Source organism: Ascidiella aspersa, chromosome 1 (assembly GCF_963924565.1).
Source record: "Ascidiella aspersa chromosome 1, kaAscAspe10.2, whole genome shotgun sequence".
NCBI classification, from domain to species: domain Eukaryota; kingdom Metazoa; phylum Chordata; class Ascidiacea; order Phlebobranchia; family Ascidiidae; genus Ascidiella; species Ascidiella aspersa.
This window is the reverse complement of record NC_139447.1, coordinates 22,928,877-22,946,353: the sequence shown is the minus strand read 5'-3', so window position 1 is coordinate 22,946,353 and position 17,477 is coordinate 22,928,877.

Here is a 17,477-nt window from a genome sequence, read left to right as displayed (position 1 = left end):
TTGTCACAACTTTGTGACGTCATCCCTGTTTTTTTATCTATAGTTCACCGCGGTAAATTTGTCAGTGATTTCTCGTTTCAAAATATGGCAACCCTATTTTAGTCGAGAACAATGTTTGAAATCATATGAGTTACCTTCCTTTTGTCTACACTTGCGTCTATTCTGAAGAGGACTGCACTTGCAAAAATGTATTCTTCACATATTTATTGACATATTAAAAATACAGTGCATTTTTTTATGAGAAGAAGTTTTTATAAATATATTTACACTGCTCAATGGAAAACGAATAATGCACAGCGCTGAGAATTTAGTTTAAAGGGCAACTCTGTCGTTCTTTTATCGGTAAACAATGGAATGTATTGAACACAAAATATTACTGCAACATAGCTACTATAAAGTAGTACTATCAATTGTTAAGGCCACAAGTTTGCTTTTGTCGCTTACGTCACTTTTGTTTTGACAGAATGGGCGTATAACATTCGGGAGAAAAGCGGGCCTTGTCTAATGGACAAAAAATATGACTTTGAAGCCTACTACTATGTTTTATTTTTAAGTCTTGATTTAGTTCTAACTACGAAAAATAAAAATTTATAATAAACGTACCAATAGTGTTTTTGCAGATAATAGGGTAGGGAAGTCAACCAATTTTTTATATTCTGTAAGACTGATTGATGCTTTCGAACTGGTTAGGGTAGTTCTTATTACCTATATCATAATATGAAACAATGTCACTTTTTAGTCTCGCAGTGTAACTTTGTAACCAGCATACTAATAATAATGGTCTGCATAGCTATAATACAGAGGAGCAAAATAGGATAATTTCCTGAAGGGTATGGCCAAACATAAAATCTAAAATACACCTAATATAAAGATATAAAAAGCATTATTTTGACAATTGGTGAGAGTAGGGAAAAGTGAGATTGAAAAAATCAAGAAACGTAATGTGTTTGTACCTTCAGTTTTATGGAAAATAAGCTGCGGATCGATTTATATTTCTTGTGGCGCTGGCCCAAGCCCGCGGGTCGTAGTTTGTGGAGGTACAAGCGTACACGTTTTCATATCACTATACGAAATAAAAAAAAACATATCTATGACATAAATTCTGGTCATTCTTTATGTTCTGTGGGCTATTTACATTTATACGTTTTCGCGATTGGAAAATACTTAATTACATGCAAAGTCGTAGTTTAACAACATTAAAAAAAAATGGCGGGATGGCGTGGACGATAAGTGACATGGCCTGATAAGAAACAGAATATTTTTTACCGGTACTGCGTACCTGCAAAAATTATTTTCCTGGAACGCCGTTCAGGCTCATTTTCTCTAATGGATACCCAGAGGTCCATATATAGCCAATTGTTTTTACTATTTTCTACATCAGCAGGTCGATCTTCAAGTGTGACGCTTGACTTTAATATGCAAGAAAATTTGAAAAAAAAAGAAAAATAGTCAGTCTGTTCGAAAATTCGCTATACAAAATGTTCGGATTGCGTAAGCCGAAGAAGACCACTATTGGGTTAATATAAGTAAACAACAAATAGAATGCATGGGTAATAATTTTTATTATAATGCTACTATGATTGTAGAACGGGTTCAACCAAATCGCACAAAAGAGAAAAAATCATGACGAAAATGTGGTTATGAACCATTTAAGCGCAAACAAGCACCGGATTAGGAAAATATTGTTTTACTGTGGTAACGCATATATTTCATTGCGAAAACTTGCCATAGATGTCCATTTTGAGGGTGTCGTGTGTATACTACATTCTAAAACTATAAACTAAATCGAGATAGCCAAGTAATTTTTTAGTCTGTCAATTTAAAGAGGAGTTGCGCATTGGGCAAAACGCTTTTAATTAATATGTATTGGCGACAGTAGCAATTTATTTAGTGACCCCTTTATACCCCACCCACCCACTCACATACAACCCTGGTCAAATGGCAGAAAAAAAAATTAATATTTAGGATGGTTTCCAGGAAACATAGCATTGTAAGTCCAGTACGCCATCAATCTATGAAAATAATGTTCATCACAGGGCAATGAATTCAGTCCCTGTAGAACGGTAATACAGGGCAACAAACTCAACTCACTGCCAAATCATGACATTTAGATTTTGTAGTCAAATTTTGTCCATTCTCCATGTGCAAAATTACAAATTTAAGGGTACACGTGGAACGCTGGTCTAATGGATTATATACGGATGAAAATAGTCTGCCTGGGTTTGCTTCATATCGTGCAAACTTGTGTCTGGAAGAAGCTTGGGCTTTGAGGGACGGCAGAATGATGACTAAGAGCTCTAAATGTAGCAAAAGAGCCATTAAACATCAATCATAGCCGTACAGCAGCAGTGATCACTTAATAAATTTCAAAACAAAAACGACGAAAAGTTTCTACAGTATTGTGGCAGGCAGGTCAGACCCTGTATCTTTGCATTACAGGGCGCTAACTTGCGATCACTGCCAAAAGACCGCAAAACATGTTTTTGTCGACTATAGGGCTAGGCTGTCCAAGGTTGTTTTTATTTTTTCTGGGTTGACATTACCGTAAAACATAATGTGGCAGGCAAATAGACCCTGTTATTGTAAATAATTGTTACAGGGCGCTAACTTGCTATCACTGCCAAAATATGTTCGGTATCATTGGTTAGAATCTGGCTTGATTTTCAAAGTGATGTTGTCTGAGTTATGCTTCTATGTGGCAGCCAGGTAAAACCCTTTAATGTACAAAAAGGGCCTAACTTGCGCATACTGCCATACTTCGGCACACTTGTCAGCTGTATAACGTAATGTATCGGATATTGTGTCACCAAATCAAATTATTTTAACTCATTTATTACAGAATACACTCTTGAATTGCCTAGATTTCTCACTAAACCTGTGCCCAGTGTTAATGCTGTTGCAAATTAGATAAAAAAATCCCGATTTAGTTTCAATGGAAATCTGTTACAACAAAACATACACGTAATCTGATTTAAAGTTAATGGTGTTGGTAATTTAGCTATATATTTACGCGTTTTATCGCGGTGCCAATGTTACGTCATATTTCGAGTACAGGGACAACTAAAGGACAAATCAAATATACACACGGAAACTCCGCATGGACATGCCTATTCGCCCCATTAAGGTGCGGCCCGCTCAATAATTAACATATCGCTTGTTTAATTGCTCGCGTAGGCTGTGGCGCTCCGCCGTCGTATTCAAAACTTTGAAATGTAACATCGACAGCAGCCGTGTGACGTGGCGGCATGTCAGGCTGCGGTAGGCACCAATCAAAATCATCAATCGGAATTCGCAGGACACAAACATACAGTGATAAAACGAACTATGAACTTTGTTCAACGACATTGTTTTTCATTTTGCTGAGGCGGAATGTCAAAACACAGAAACTTTTTAATAGTCCCAAATGCATATTTCGCAATATTGCCAACGCGATAGTAAATCTACATAACTTGTAAGTAATATAACGCTGAGCTACGTCAATTGGCTTGTCGATAGTCTTGGTGTTGGTATGGCGTTGAGGCAGAGGCTGTTGTCACTTTGAGTTAGAAACAGCCTGCTACAAATTACTCACTGCCAATCCAAACTACACCAAATAATCAAGCCAGCGTCAACGTATAATGCGCTTAATAATCACACCTAAATGGAAGGTGTACTTAGCTAATTATCGTTCACCCAAATACTATTTGCAATTGCAAGTTGTTCTCAACATAGGCTCGTAACATTCCTTCACTAGATCAGGCGAAGATAATTTCGTGGCATGTATTAAGAACAGCCGTAAGCGCGTGGTCAAGACGGGGGAGTGAGGTAACAGCTGTTTCGACATCATCAGTTCGTTAACAGCCTGCTACGATAGCTCACTGCCATATCTTAAACCAGCAATGTCGTGTCTTTCAAAAATGTCTAAATCTTAAGGTCCTTGTTTCTCTGACAGTATAAAAACATACAATAATTGTCAAATTGGTTTACGCTAAGTATATTAAACATTTTTCCCTGCATAGAGACTGCGTATACGTATACTGTGTGAATTCTGATCGCCGATATATACCCTTTGTGCAAAACGCTTTTTGAATAAAACGTAGCGCTACCGGTTCCCTGCGCGATTGTATGATGCCAATATACAAATGTCAGCGTATGTTAAATCGAATAGACGCTGATAACGCAATTTTAAATCCGCAGATTGTATAGCACCGCAGCATGACACACGTTGGCTACATGCATAAGGTAGATAAGCAAATCAAAATAAACGCCATGCTTGTGAGATTGGCATGGTATTTGGCACCCCTAATCCGCAAATATATTCCCGCTCTGGCATCGGCTACATTGATTAAAAACACTACTCACGTCTTGAGAGTAGCGTTGCGTTGGAAACGACGTCAACAAACTAACGATTGTTACGTCACCGCCCTCGTGCGATGTCTCCAAACCGGAGTGAAACACCTTTTCAATAGCGACCAGAATAAACGTCGTCGACTGCGAAACACCTAGATATATTGACGGTAATCTGTGTCCAGGCAACGCAGGAGTAAACAGAAATTTGACTCGCCAAAAGTTGAGACGGCGACGTGTCCTGACCCGACCACGCACGGGCATGGGCGCATACTCGCCTGCAACCGATAGAAAGAGCCAAGACAAGATGAAAAGAAAGCGAAGCGACACACTTCCTTTAAACCCGGGCTAGGCTACGGCGGCAATACGCAACCTCAGGCCTCTGATTCACCGGTTAGGACAAAAGCTGTTGTCTTCACAGGGTTGCCGCTTTGTGCGACGCACCACGACTAGCTAACCCGAGGTAAGTTGAGCCGCGATAATGGAGCGAGGCAGGACCTGCCCCAGCACCGTCCTGTCATGCCCGACGTTGTGAATTGTTATGACATCGCAAATCCCAACGAACTGTTGAGACAAACGTGGTCAACCAACAAGCGTGCTTCTTTTTGCTATAAAGTTAAACGTCTTAATTATACGCAGCCTATTTTAGGCAAAAAGATTAACCTAATTCAAGCAAAGGAGTAGTGGCTGTACTTGAAACAGAAAACAAAGATGGAAAAACTAATATGTTAACCAGTACTCTTTTAGCTCGCTTTATGATCACGATAGGCATCTTTGTTCGCGTATGGGAAGGAAGGGTATAATATGCAACAAACGCACTTCTTCGAAACAACTGTGTGAGATCTGCCTTTACGTATCTCCCAGAGTTTCCGCCTATCGGCGACAAGCGACCGTTATTGTTAGCTGACATCGCGAATTATAACGCATGGAAACGCAACTGGTAATTATACGCTATGAAAACAGGTTTGGTTTCCTACAGGCCCAAGGGGTTGTCTTTATCTTACGACAATTTATTTAATTTTTGCAACATACGTTTAGGTAAAAACTTTATGCTGTTGTGTAAAATTGACGATACTTAAATTTAACATGCTATCAGCTGCTGTAAGATCAAGTAATTTCCGTGGTAGTGCACTAAGCGGTTGTGAAGGCTTATGTCATGGTAAAAAACAATGACACCAGCGACAACTAGCTAACTACACTGCCTCGGAATCACATGCAGAAAGTGCAGTTGATGGAGCCTGTTTCACCTGTTGTTTCTCACTGGAGTTTACGCAGCGATTTCCTTAATAAACGTCGGATCTAGTGTGACTATGCAATATCCGTCCAGGCGCGTGGATTTAGCGAAGCGTCTACATGTGGGCGTAAACCATTCTACCGCAAGCTTATCGCTAATTTCTAACCGCATTCTCACCTCTACCCAACAAATTATGTTATTGCTCGCTATCAAGCTCGTGTTTCTTTATCAACCTAAACATATAAGTTGCTCTTTTGTATACAGCGCACTGCAAAGTCGGCGTGAATTTAACAGTTATTGCTGACCTTACATTTCGACAAAGTCCAATTCGTCAAACTGCGACCGCACGCATAAATCAGTAACAAAACATATTTTGTTGAAGCTCGGCCTCACCTTTGTCCTACAGCCACCGAGCGATGCGTGCGCGGCCAATCCAAAAGGCGAATATGGACAAGTCGCACCGAGTCCCAGTATTTATGGCGGACCCTCTTCAAAGAAGTTGACACAAAAGCGGTTGGTGACGTCATGACGTTTCATTTCCGAGCAGGCCGGGGCGTGCGTGTGCCGGGCATCAGCACACGCCCGCAGCTTATCTACAATGGTGGAATAGCAATTCATTTAATAAGGAAATAATTGTTTTTTTAACAAAAGCACATTACAGCGAGAGACCGTTACGAGCGGCTTTATTAACACAATCTGAGCATCCGCTGTTATGCTTCGTGTAGAGCCGTCGATATTAGTTTCGCATAATTGCACGGATTAGTGGCTAACTAACTTCCTAAATAGCATTGAACTAGGTTACTTTATACCTAATTACGTGTATAGAGAGGTTTGCTAAATTAACCCGCAAAAAAGACCCTTACCAAACAATGCTGAGGTGCTCCGTTCACTACACGTTTTAAATAACTTTGAAATAAAAATTCCGACGTAAAGTGAAGCTTCTCCGTTCTGGTTCTTCGCCACAGATCAAACTATATGTGCCTTTATCGCTTTGAGTTGACGGGCGTTGTGTGGCGTGTTTTCAGCGACTGAAACGAGCTCTACTGTCACCAGATAAATACCCACCGCCACGCATATATTTCTGCGATCAGCTGACTAGACTGGGTTGAAGTAACACATAGCGCTGCCAATCACCGGCATCTCTGTAACTATGACCTTAGTATGCCAATTCAAATGTTAGATTTTTAAGTCAATTGATGTGCATCTATGTTCGCACTAACTAGCAGAATAATGTCAGCGATAATTGCTGTTAGCAACCTAATTGATTAATGACAAACGTTTCCTATGTTTGATGTCATATACTATCGGAACTGCAATTAATTTTTCAGGTTTAAAACTACGGCGAAACCAATACTGACTTAAAATAATCAGAAAAAATCGAAACTATGAAATGTTTCAACAAAGCCGTCTCCCAATATAGTACGGCTAAATTGTCTGTTTCGCAGTTCAACTGTGTTGATGATACTACTAAAAGTAAACACTGAAAAGATTATACATAAGGCATATAATGACAAAGGATTTTATATTAACTCATTAAATCCCAATCCCAGCAAACCATTTTGTATAGCGGGATGTTCAGTGGATTATTTATAAACGATACTAATCTGTCACTAATAAGCTATTTTGATTAGGAAGGCCCTTTATAACATTTAAAAATGACCTACAGATAAAACAGGAAAATAATTTAAACATAAAACAATTTAACAAAGCTTCCATTAACACATTAAGGTTGATGTTAGGTGTTAAGATAAAGCATACGCAATCTTAGTAAACAACCACCTGTCTCTTCTTATACGCCGGAAAAATATAAAATTAGTCCCGGATCGATCGCTTTTGTAGCAGCGTTTTCCGGTGTCAGGTTGGAATTCCGAAACACGTGTGCACCCTTCTTCTCTCACCCACCTTTAACGATGTCAAACCAACTAACCTACCAACCAACGGTCGCCCATTTGCAACAAGTCAAAATCTATGGTTGTTTGTTCAGCACAAGGCGGTCCCTTAGTACGGGCGATGTATTGCCATTGTAAAGAACCGGGGCGCTTTGTGAAAGCAGACACACCTTTTGTGGATGCCCCGGTCTCTGTGTCCAGCATGCCACTTCGCCAAAGCATGCCCGGCTGGCAAAAGTTGACCGTTAACGTCGGTTGAAAACCTTATCGAAGATGTTAGATAATATGCTCGTATGAGAACATCATGGCATCTGTTTTAGAAGATTTTACAATCGCTGAACTTGATAACGTTTAGGCTATGTGGTAATATAAGTAACATAAAATGTCGATATAGGTAGGATAAAATACAATCTGTGACAAAGATCAAAACGTGCACCCACAATGCAGATTATTCGCATTTCTGTTAATCTTATTTAACCTTTCACATTTCACGCAATATATCCTGTATATTTATATGCTTTTTGTCTGCATAGGGGCTGAGGGCGAGCAACTTATCTACATATATATTGGTAAAACCATTTTTTTATGTGATAATGGTAAACGATTTAAATACAGTTAAAATTTCTTGTGCCGTGAAAGTTGATTGACGATAGAAGTTTCAATACACACTTGCAGCAATAGAATGCTGTTATAGTTTATAATTAGAAAATGACTGTATTCCGACACCCTAATCTTACAGCTAGGCTACACTGAAAACAGTTATTGACCCTCGTTTTAGTTTACGTTACGAAACAATTAACCTGTAACGAAACAGATAGGCTAATGGGAAATACTTCATTATTTAACTTTTTCGAAACTTGCTGTAGCCGAAAATATTACAACAGAACTCAAGTAAGTTTGGCTGTCTATAAAGTATCAATTGTGCTAATATTTACTTTAAGCACGTACAACAAATGGAAAGGCTTGTATTTTAAAGTGGTGGGGTTGTTACTGGAAATGAACGTTACTAGTTTGAAAACGGTCTGGTCGGCCCCGAAATTGTCCAAACGAGAGCATCCTATTATTACGAGGCAAGTCTTAACGATGTAAGAGGCCGTTTCAACTGCGCTCAGTTATCTGAGTTGGCTCGTTGTATTTGTGAATGCCCCCAACAGCTGTCGCGCTCCGCAGCAGCCAAGCTGTCTGTGCGACTATTCAATCCATCGACCGCTCCGCTACTTTCCCATCGCAAGCGGAAACTCGACCATTGTCGTTAACGCGTGGGATTACAAGGCTACACGTCAGGTGTTGGTTACACCCTGTATGCGAAGAATCCCTTTCGTGCTCGCTACGTAGGGCTCTCGCGGAGACCGAAGTAAAGAGCGCTAGAATTGTCTATAGTAAAAACGCAACTGTTCAGTTTAGTGTCGTATTGTATTTAAGGGTATATATTACCACCATTTGTGAAACCGCCACTGCGCTATTTCCGTGCGACGATTATACGTATCGCAAAAGGTTCGAGTCTACTTCGAGTCAACTGTCGCATTGGAATGTCATCTTTATTTACACAGACAATTAGGCATGGGGCTGAATTAATGAAATTATTCTATATTTAAAGGAAAGAGGCGCAAACGTTTTGCCAACCTAAAAGTTCACTTGTGTTTTTATATGTGTTTTATTAATCTTATTTGCTGTCGCGGGTACTAAAAACAAACACATGTTTAGATTATTCACAATGAATGACCCAACGGGAAACTTACCTACCCAAAGACATAGCTATTTGACAACCATTGCTATACACACCGCCAAAGAGTTACATTTTTTAAATATAAACGGCGCCCAACTAAAGAAGCAAAAAGTGCGATGTTAGGCGTGCCGTGGCCCGTCGCGAAAAAGTTTCGACTTACAACTGCCATATACAGTACCACCTGAACGAACATACATGGACCTGCCCAAATGTCACGTGGCCAGACGTCTAACCGTTTTAACCGTAGCGACCATTTGTATGGCCAGCTCGCTTTAAGCCTAATGTTGATTCAAGGCTTTCCTTAGCGCGAAGGCACGTGGGCTGGACCGGGCTGTCCGGGCATGTGTCTGCCTGTTTGTTTGTTTTCGAACGGCGATCGAACAACCGATGTTTTTTAAATGTGAGCGACAGAGTAAAGCTTGACCAGTTTTGTTGATAACTCGAAATAAGGTGTGGCAGTGCAAATAATAATTATTGCAACGGTACATTACAAATAAGCAGATTTTCCCTGGCCTCAATAAGAAATAAATTTTTGTGCAAACCAGAGAAGATATTCTCTCTAGCGAATTCCCTACCCGGTAACTAACTTGTCATTAAATTTGGTAATCGACTATTACGGCAAGTCAGTCTACCTTATTAATGGCATTATGCCGTTTAATTTCTGTCACGTCGCTTTTTTGAAGCCTACTAAACATAATTTAAACGTCAATATATATTTTAGCGTGGTAAGACTTTCGTACCAAAAATTTACATTTACAAAACGTTTATCCTGAAGTCTCAGCCTTAAAATAAACCCAGTTCTACTGCAAAGTAGTTGACACAATCTAAGGTTATATTACTGTATGCATTCGTTATATATTGTCGTCACAGCATGACAGCCACGATAGGACAGCTGAGAGCGTAAAGGAGCGACAACTATAGCTGGCGAAATGAGAGGGTAAAGGTTCTTTATCATGGCGCCTATAACTCCTGCTGATTTAGAAAGTCCTACATTTCAAGTTGTTTCTGCGGGTGGCAAATTTTACACGTTCGATTTAACACTATTTGATAATGTTTTAAGAAATGTTTAATTGTTTTTTTGAAGGTGTCTTTCTACAAAATTCAATACGTGTAAAAATAAAATTATGATAAAGTAATATCTAGTATTTTGAATGTTGCCTGGCAATTATGTAATATTGAACAAAATAGTGTATTACCCCCAATAAATTCCAGTATCACAAAGATGTCAACAATTTGAGGCTTAACCCAGTTTGTCCTCGTTAAACTAGTGCCTAGCGCAGCGATGTACTGCACTCCTGTTATCACCGACCACATGCAATAAGTTACCTATTTACCAACAAACTGCACATGCTCCCCGAGTCACATATCCATAGCTGTATTGCCCCATTTAGTTTATCGTATGTACAATGTTCATGCCGGGAAACGTTCGTCGCATTTAAATGCCCTTCGCAAAGTTACGCAGGGCATATAAAACGACATGGAGTTTGACCTTTAGTACAAACAAATATATGCACTTATTTACACAGTTTGCAGTTGTTGCGGACCTAGTTAACAAACATCACATTTTAGCCTAATGTAATAAAAATAACTTGTAATACAATATTCTGGTATTGTCCTTTTAGATCTATCTGCACCCGTACTTATTTCAAGTTATATTTGTTGAAGTAAAATAGGTATTGATTTCAGTATACGAAGTACAAAAAAGAAATATCAGAGTATTTATTGCGCTATTGATCCTTGAACTAAGAATGACGGTTATCTGATCTAATACTATTAAATATCACTGAAATGAAATAAAAGTGGGACAAGTAAGTGCTGTATAGTGTTATTGAATAGTATTTGCTTTAGTGTACGCTGTACAGCATTTAAAAACTTTCCGTTTCAAACCAATATTTCTTCAAAAATTATCTTGAAAGGTAGAAAAATCAAATTTTATTACACTTTGTATAAAACGCCTATATAGTTTCATACCGATGCGGAATAACAACGATAACACAACCCGCCGATAACACTTATGGGCTGTGGTATTAATGAACAGGAATGGGCAACCTATGCGGCCCGCCAGTATAAATCATCCTGTCAGCAACCTTTTTTATGAACTGGGTACGAGGCCATTCCTCATCTTTTTTGGCTATATTTAAATACGTAAATATAAAAAAGTTTTTCGTTGCGCAAATTTTGTACGCACCTAGACTGCTACAGTGCTCCGCAACCGTTGTGTCGCGATGGATGTAATCTACTCAATTGCGTTTTTGTCTGGAGTACATTTTTATAATTAGTAGAAATAACGCAAAAACGTGCACTAAGGTGGGCATTTTGACCGTACAGCTATGCCAAAATCCAAGTGCATCTTTAAGGACTTTCCTTAATTCTTTTATTTTAAAAAGTCAAATCTCGAATGAACTACAAAGTAATTAGTGCGCCTAAACTATGCAACAAGAGTGTTTAAACTTTTTAACAAAGCGGAAGGATCATTGTAAATTTTTTGGCAGTTCGTGTCATTATTTTTGTTCGTTTCCCATTTTGGCTGCTGGTTCAAAAATAATTTAGGCAAAACTACAGTTCATTTTCCGAATCCTATTAAACCCCTTAAAAATCCTCTAATCCGCTATCGAAAAGGAGCACAATTTTCATGACTTTTACCGGTTTACACTATTTTATGAAGACCGTAAGATCTATAAGAAGGACATTTAATACGTCAGTCGTTTTGCGCTTTCGGCGGAATAAATCTTTTAGTGTGCCGCAAGTGAACAAAATTGCGCCCCACTGATCTAGTATAGTGTCGCAACCTTTTTTATCCTGTTGAACTGCCATTAAACAGTAAATCACCCCTAAAACAACAGAACCTGGAAACATGGCAATACGAAGAGAATATAACAACTTTATAATCGCAAGCTTTTTGTATGCCAATTTAGTAAAAAAACTCAACTAACCAACTTTGTTGAATGCTGTTTTGAATAAAAACAAACGGTATATGTTGGCGTAAAGCACACATGGCGCATTGCGACGCAATAATGAGGAACTGTACACTTCATATAAGTTTTGTATAGCATGCAAAAAATACCCTGCACTGTTTTTAGATTTTGAAGTGGGCTCTGTTCACAAAACAATTCTTTGCAATCTTTTTTGAAACACCCGACCTAACTTTGTAACGTTATTTTTTAAAACAAAAAAATTATGCGTTTCGGTAAAAAATGCGTCATCGTTCCAAAATTACTTTCACCTTTGCAACCTAAAGTTAGTCGGTTTTACAAAATTTTCTCCTGTCTGTAGGTTTTTCGTAATACATAAATGCTTAAAAAATAAGACTGTCTTATAAAAAATAACCAACTAACCTATTTACCGTTAATTAATAATTTGAGATTACAAGTTTAATCATAAATGCCCATTTGATCCTTTAAATGTTGTTTTTCATTTGGAACTAAATTAATGTACTAAAGGCTATCCCGAATTTTGTTTAACTTGCTACCGTTTTGTCGTACTGTTTTATGTGACCGAAAAGTTGAGAGGACAATGGCGTCTTTCCAAAATGAAAGTGTCTTGGAAAATACTGTGGTTTTGGTTCCATGGATATGTTTTCGTTTAGATTATGGTTCATCTTTAGTGGGGACCATCTTTTAAATCTAAAGTTTGGCAAACCAGTATAAACAAACGTACAGCAATTTAAACATTTGAAACGTGGTGTCTAAATATTTGAGCACTTTTGTATGTATCAGCGTTTTGGGCAAAACTAAACTGATTTGGCCTCAAACACATCGGCATTTTACAAAGCTACAAAAAAATACCCGTAAATATTTTAATTTAAGTTATGTAAATCTCGCGTTGCGTTTACGCTATATGCTTTAGTGGAAGACTCTATAGCAAACTAAACAACACAGAAAAGTCCTGCAACTTTACCGCACTCAGCTGTTTAAACTGTTATCAATCCTTAGTTTCTAGATTTCGACTACATATTGGACGTACATATTAATATTTCTTTTTCCACAAAAGACTGGACGAACCGATAAACTGGGGAATACCCGATATGATGTAATGAGTAATGACGGACAAGTCTAGGCACGTCCCGTAAGTCATGCACGTGTGAACATGCGTAATGCTGACTGTTGCACAACACAATCAGCAATACCCGTCTTATGACTAAGCAAGAGTTATATATGTTATATATATATATATATATAAATTCGTTGTACTTCCATTGAAAATAACTGTCCAAAAGCTCCAAACTGTCTAAATTCCAAACGAAGCTATGCTTATTTTATTGGAGAACGAAGTAGATTCCTAATTGATTTCATGTTAAGCCATTATTAAGAATTAAATCATTAGGCTTTATTCTTGCTAACATTGTCGTATTACCTGGTATCTGTCTTAGTAGCAGGGCGCGTAGTATTTAATTATCCAACAGACAACACAATGTTAGGATAACAGGGAGGCAAAGCACGCGTAGTCTTATTTAGATCAGTACCAGGTCAAGGTACGCAAAAACGTAATTTCGGTAAAGACCCCCAAAACAGCTTTAACGGGATAAATGCATTTCCCAGTGTTTAGGATAAGCATTATACCATGCAACTAAACGAATCCATCCCGGAATCAAGTTTGCATAATTGTGTAATTTTTTACCATGCCAATCTTTTAAAAACTATTTCAAAGTTTTTTTAAACGCAAATTATTTTAATATGTTTTTTTTTAATTCTCCACTGTTATCTCCAATTTGTTTTTTATAGTTGTTTGACAAATAAATGCTAAAAAATGGCATTTTCTTATAACGTTAACATATAGTTTATAATCAGGCTAACCATATAGTTTGGGATTAAAATAGGGACGTTTTAAGGAGTCATCAGACATAGCATTTTTAGTGGTCACTTAGTTATGACGTCACAGAAATACGTCATAAAGTGACGTCACCAAACATGTAACTTAAAGATGGCCTTTTTGCCAGTCAATTCTCGCGCGAACTAAAATCGGACTAAATGTATTCAGGTTGATTACGACTAAATAGGAAGTCAATTGTTGTTTATACCAGTGCTTCTTAAACTTTTTCAGTTTCGTTCACCCCTAGCATCTATCTCCAGATTTCATTCACCCTTGTCTCATGATATGATAAAACTATCTCGTCTATATATAACAGCACAAAATGACTTATGGTGTTTCATCTTTGTTAAAATCAACTCAAGCTAAGTTTTACCATTGTAAATCTACAATTTCTCGAGTCCAGGAATATAAAGCTTAAAAAGCACAAAACAAAGTCACCAAATTGTTGTACTTACACTAGGGCTGCCATATTTTTAGCACCCAAAAAGAGGAAATTTTTTTGCCTGCAAGTAAAACGAAAATAGAATTGTTACGTTTGAGAAATACGTGCCATATCCACAACTTTTTTCAGCAGCGGCACCCTTTGTAATTTTCCTATGTCTTGCACCCCTACGAAAGCAATTCGAATTTTTAATTGAATATCACTGAGACAACTTAAAAAAATAGTTTAGTTTGTTGCCGGTCGCGCGAAACGCGAAAAAAATTGGATTTAATTGGTTGAATTGGCGCTAAACTGTAAAATCAGGAGGCTTTTCGCAAAACATTTTGTCCCCCTGTTGCTAGCCTGTTATTCAATTATAAAAAACATGAATAAAAAATAGTTCGAACGGTGGATGACTTTTATTGTTTATCTATAAGTTAGAAAAATTATAATTAAATAGGACCGTTATACCTTCGATGATATGAAAACTCAAAGAGACTTTGTGCTCAACAAAGTAAACAAAATTAGATAACAGAAGATTCGCAATTTTTTTTTGGTAGTTTTAATGTTAAGGTTGGCAAAAACTGAGTTTGTACAGCGCTGTAGGAGTGGTGTACAACGAAAACGATACCATTAGAATCATAGCAAAAAATTTAAATATTAACTTAGAGCTCGCCTCCCCCCCCTACGAATTGCTTTGAGCCCCCCTAAAAAAACTTTTTAAACCAGCAATTCAGCATCTTTTATGGCTTAAGTACTTTTGGAAATAAATGCAACCTCTCGCCTAAAAGTCTTGTTAAAAGTATAAGCAACTATTTCGAAATGCGAAAAAAAGAGGACATGTGGGCATTTTTGAGCGTCCTCGGGGGACCATTCACTTTTCTTGAGAAAAGGGGACAAATCCTTCTAAAAGAGACAACATATGGTAGGCCTAACTCTTACACTCAGTGCAAACCAACTTAACTATTACAATAAGCAAAAAAACACCAAAAAACAACAGGTTTTAGTCGATTTACTTCAGAAAGTTGTTTACTAGTGACTATAGGATGCTCCTGAACTTTCGTTCACCCTTATTCACCCCTTTTGGTTGGTTCACCCCTGCAAAAAATTTATTCACCCTGGGGTGAACCATTCGCCATTTTAAGAAACACTGGTTTATACAAACAGTTTGTATCTCGGTTATGTTAAAAGAAGAAATAAAGGAGAATTTTCTCGTAATCAACCAAAACACAATTTGCACTCCTCTTATACTAGACTACTAAGAAAACACACAATAAAATGCATAAAACAAGAATATCTACAGCGGAATGATCTATTGTTTTACAAGTTTTTATATTCCCAAGGTCGCCGAGACACAACACCTTCTACTAGCATGTTACAGGAACACACAATAATACCTAATTAGCAACAATACTTAAATAATCTATGAAACCATAGTATTAAGACCAGCGACACAATATAGCCAAATACGCAGTAATATCTAGTACAGAATAAGAACGAAATCGTCTGAATATAACCTGAATCTGTCGGAATACGTCCATAAAAAAAATAATAGGGGTTTATATCAGCTCTGAAACTGTAGTTAGAGGGTATTGGACGATGGGGGCCGTTGGTCTAGCATCGTCCGTTTCAAGTTGGTAAAACAGACCAAGCACAGCAAACTTATATTACTTATGCAAACTTATATAAAAGCGGGACATTTTGGTAATCGAAACGGCGGGAACAAAAGCATGAGCTGGATAACACTGTGTTTTGACCTAATTCAGTTTATAATTAAACAACGGTTTAGAACATTAGAGTGCGTTGTGCTGTCACGAATAATTGTGATTTTGTAGTTTAATGTGCCGTTGTCCAATAGATTAACGTTAAACTGCGAATAGGAAAACTATTTGCGCAATTCCAAAAAAAGAAATTAAATTATTTACAGAACAGAACATCACCGGCCTACATTAAGAGATAGAGATTTATTCTTCATGATTACTTGTTCCAGCATGAGCAAAAACGGTTATTTAAAAAAACAAGCGACTTAGGTGCCCGAGAGACAGGAGGATCTACGTCGCCCACTAGCGGTTTGTTCTCAAAAACCATGGCAAACAGTTGAGTTGGGTTAACGTTCAATGAAAGACCGAGTACATATTGTAAACATTTAATCAATGACTAAGCAGTAAGCACACCTAACTGAATGATCACAAATGACATGACTTGACTTAAGAAAATGTAAGTCACTTCTGCGTCTTTCGTATGAGCGATATTATTATTTTAGTACAAATGTCCGGGCAGCAGGCGAGAAGGCAGCGGATAGACTAATCGTCCAAAAGTGTCAGACCGTTTATCCCACTTGGTGGGCGAGATATGGGGCACCGTATGACTATGTGGTATGCAGTCTGTTCCTTCAAACGACAATCGTAGACCGCAGAAGGAGCCAAATCATTTTGTTTACATTTAGTTTCTTTGAACTGTAAAAGTTGCAAGCAAAAATCTTGATAATTTGGTGATCAACCGCTAAATGGCCTTATTATTAAATAAAAGAGGCTAACAATTAGGACCCACAGGTTGGATAAACCACAGGTTGGTCCAAGGTAAAAGAGTATATTAATTTTATTCTACACCTACTTTTATATTTTTCCTTTATAAATCTTCTTGTAAAATCAATTAGCGATTTTAGCTTGTAGCGGGAGATTTCATCGGTATATGCATCTTTCATTAAAATTCTAACTCTGCTCAATCCACATTTATACAGCTGTCACAGATGTCCACATTTTTCTTTTAGTTGTTATTTTTCCTGCAAATCTTATTTATATTTCTTTTTTCATACCGACACGGCAATTTTAAAACAAAATACTGCACTTGATATTAAAATGTTGTCAAACAAATAGTTTGCTTACTACACTTGCTTACACTTGCTTTGTTTCGTAACAATACTTTCCGTTTAGTCTGTTTACACGCTTGTTCAACTTTATTTTCATTGGTCAACTTGTTGCTAAACTTGTGATTTCGCCTGTTTAGATAAACTATACTTTACTTCGATTAACATTTTTACGTCCTACCTAAAAATCATATATAACTGAAGTT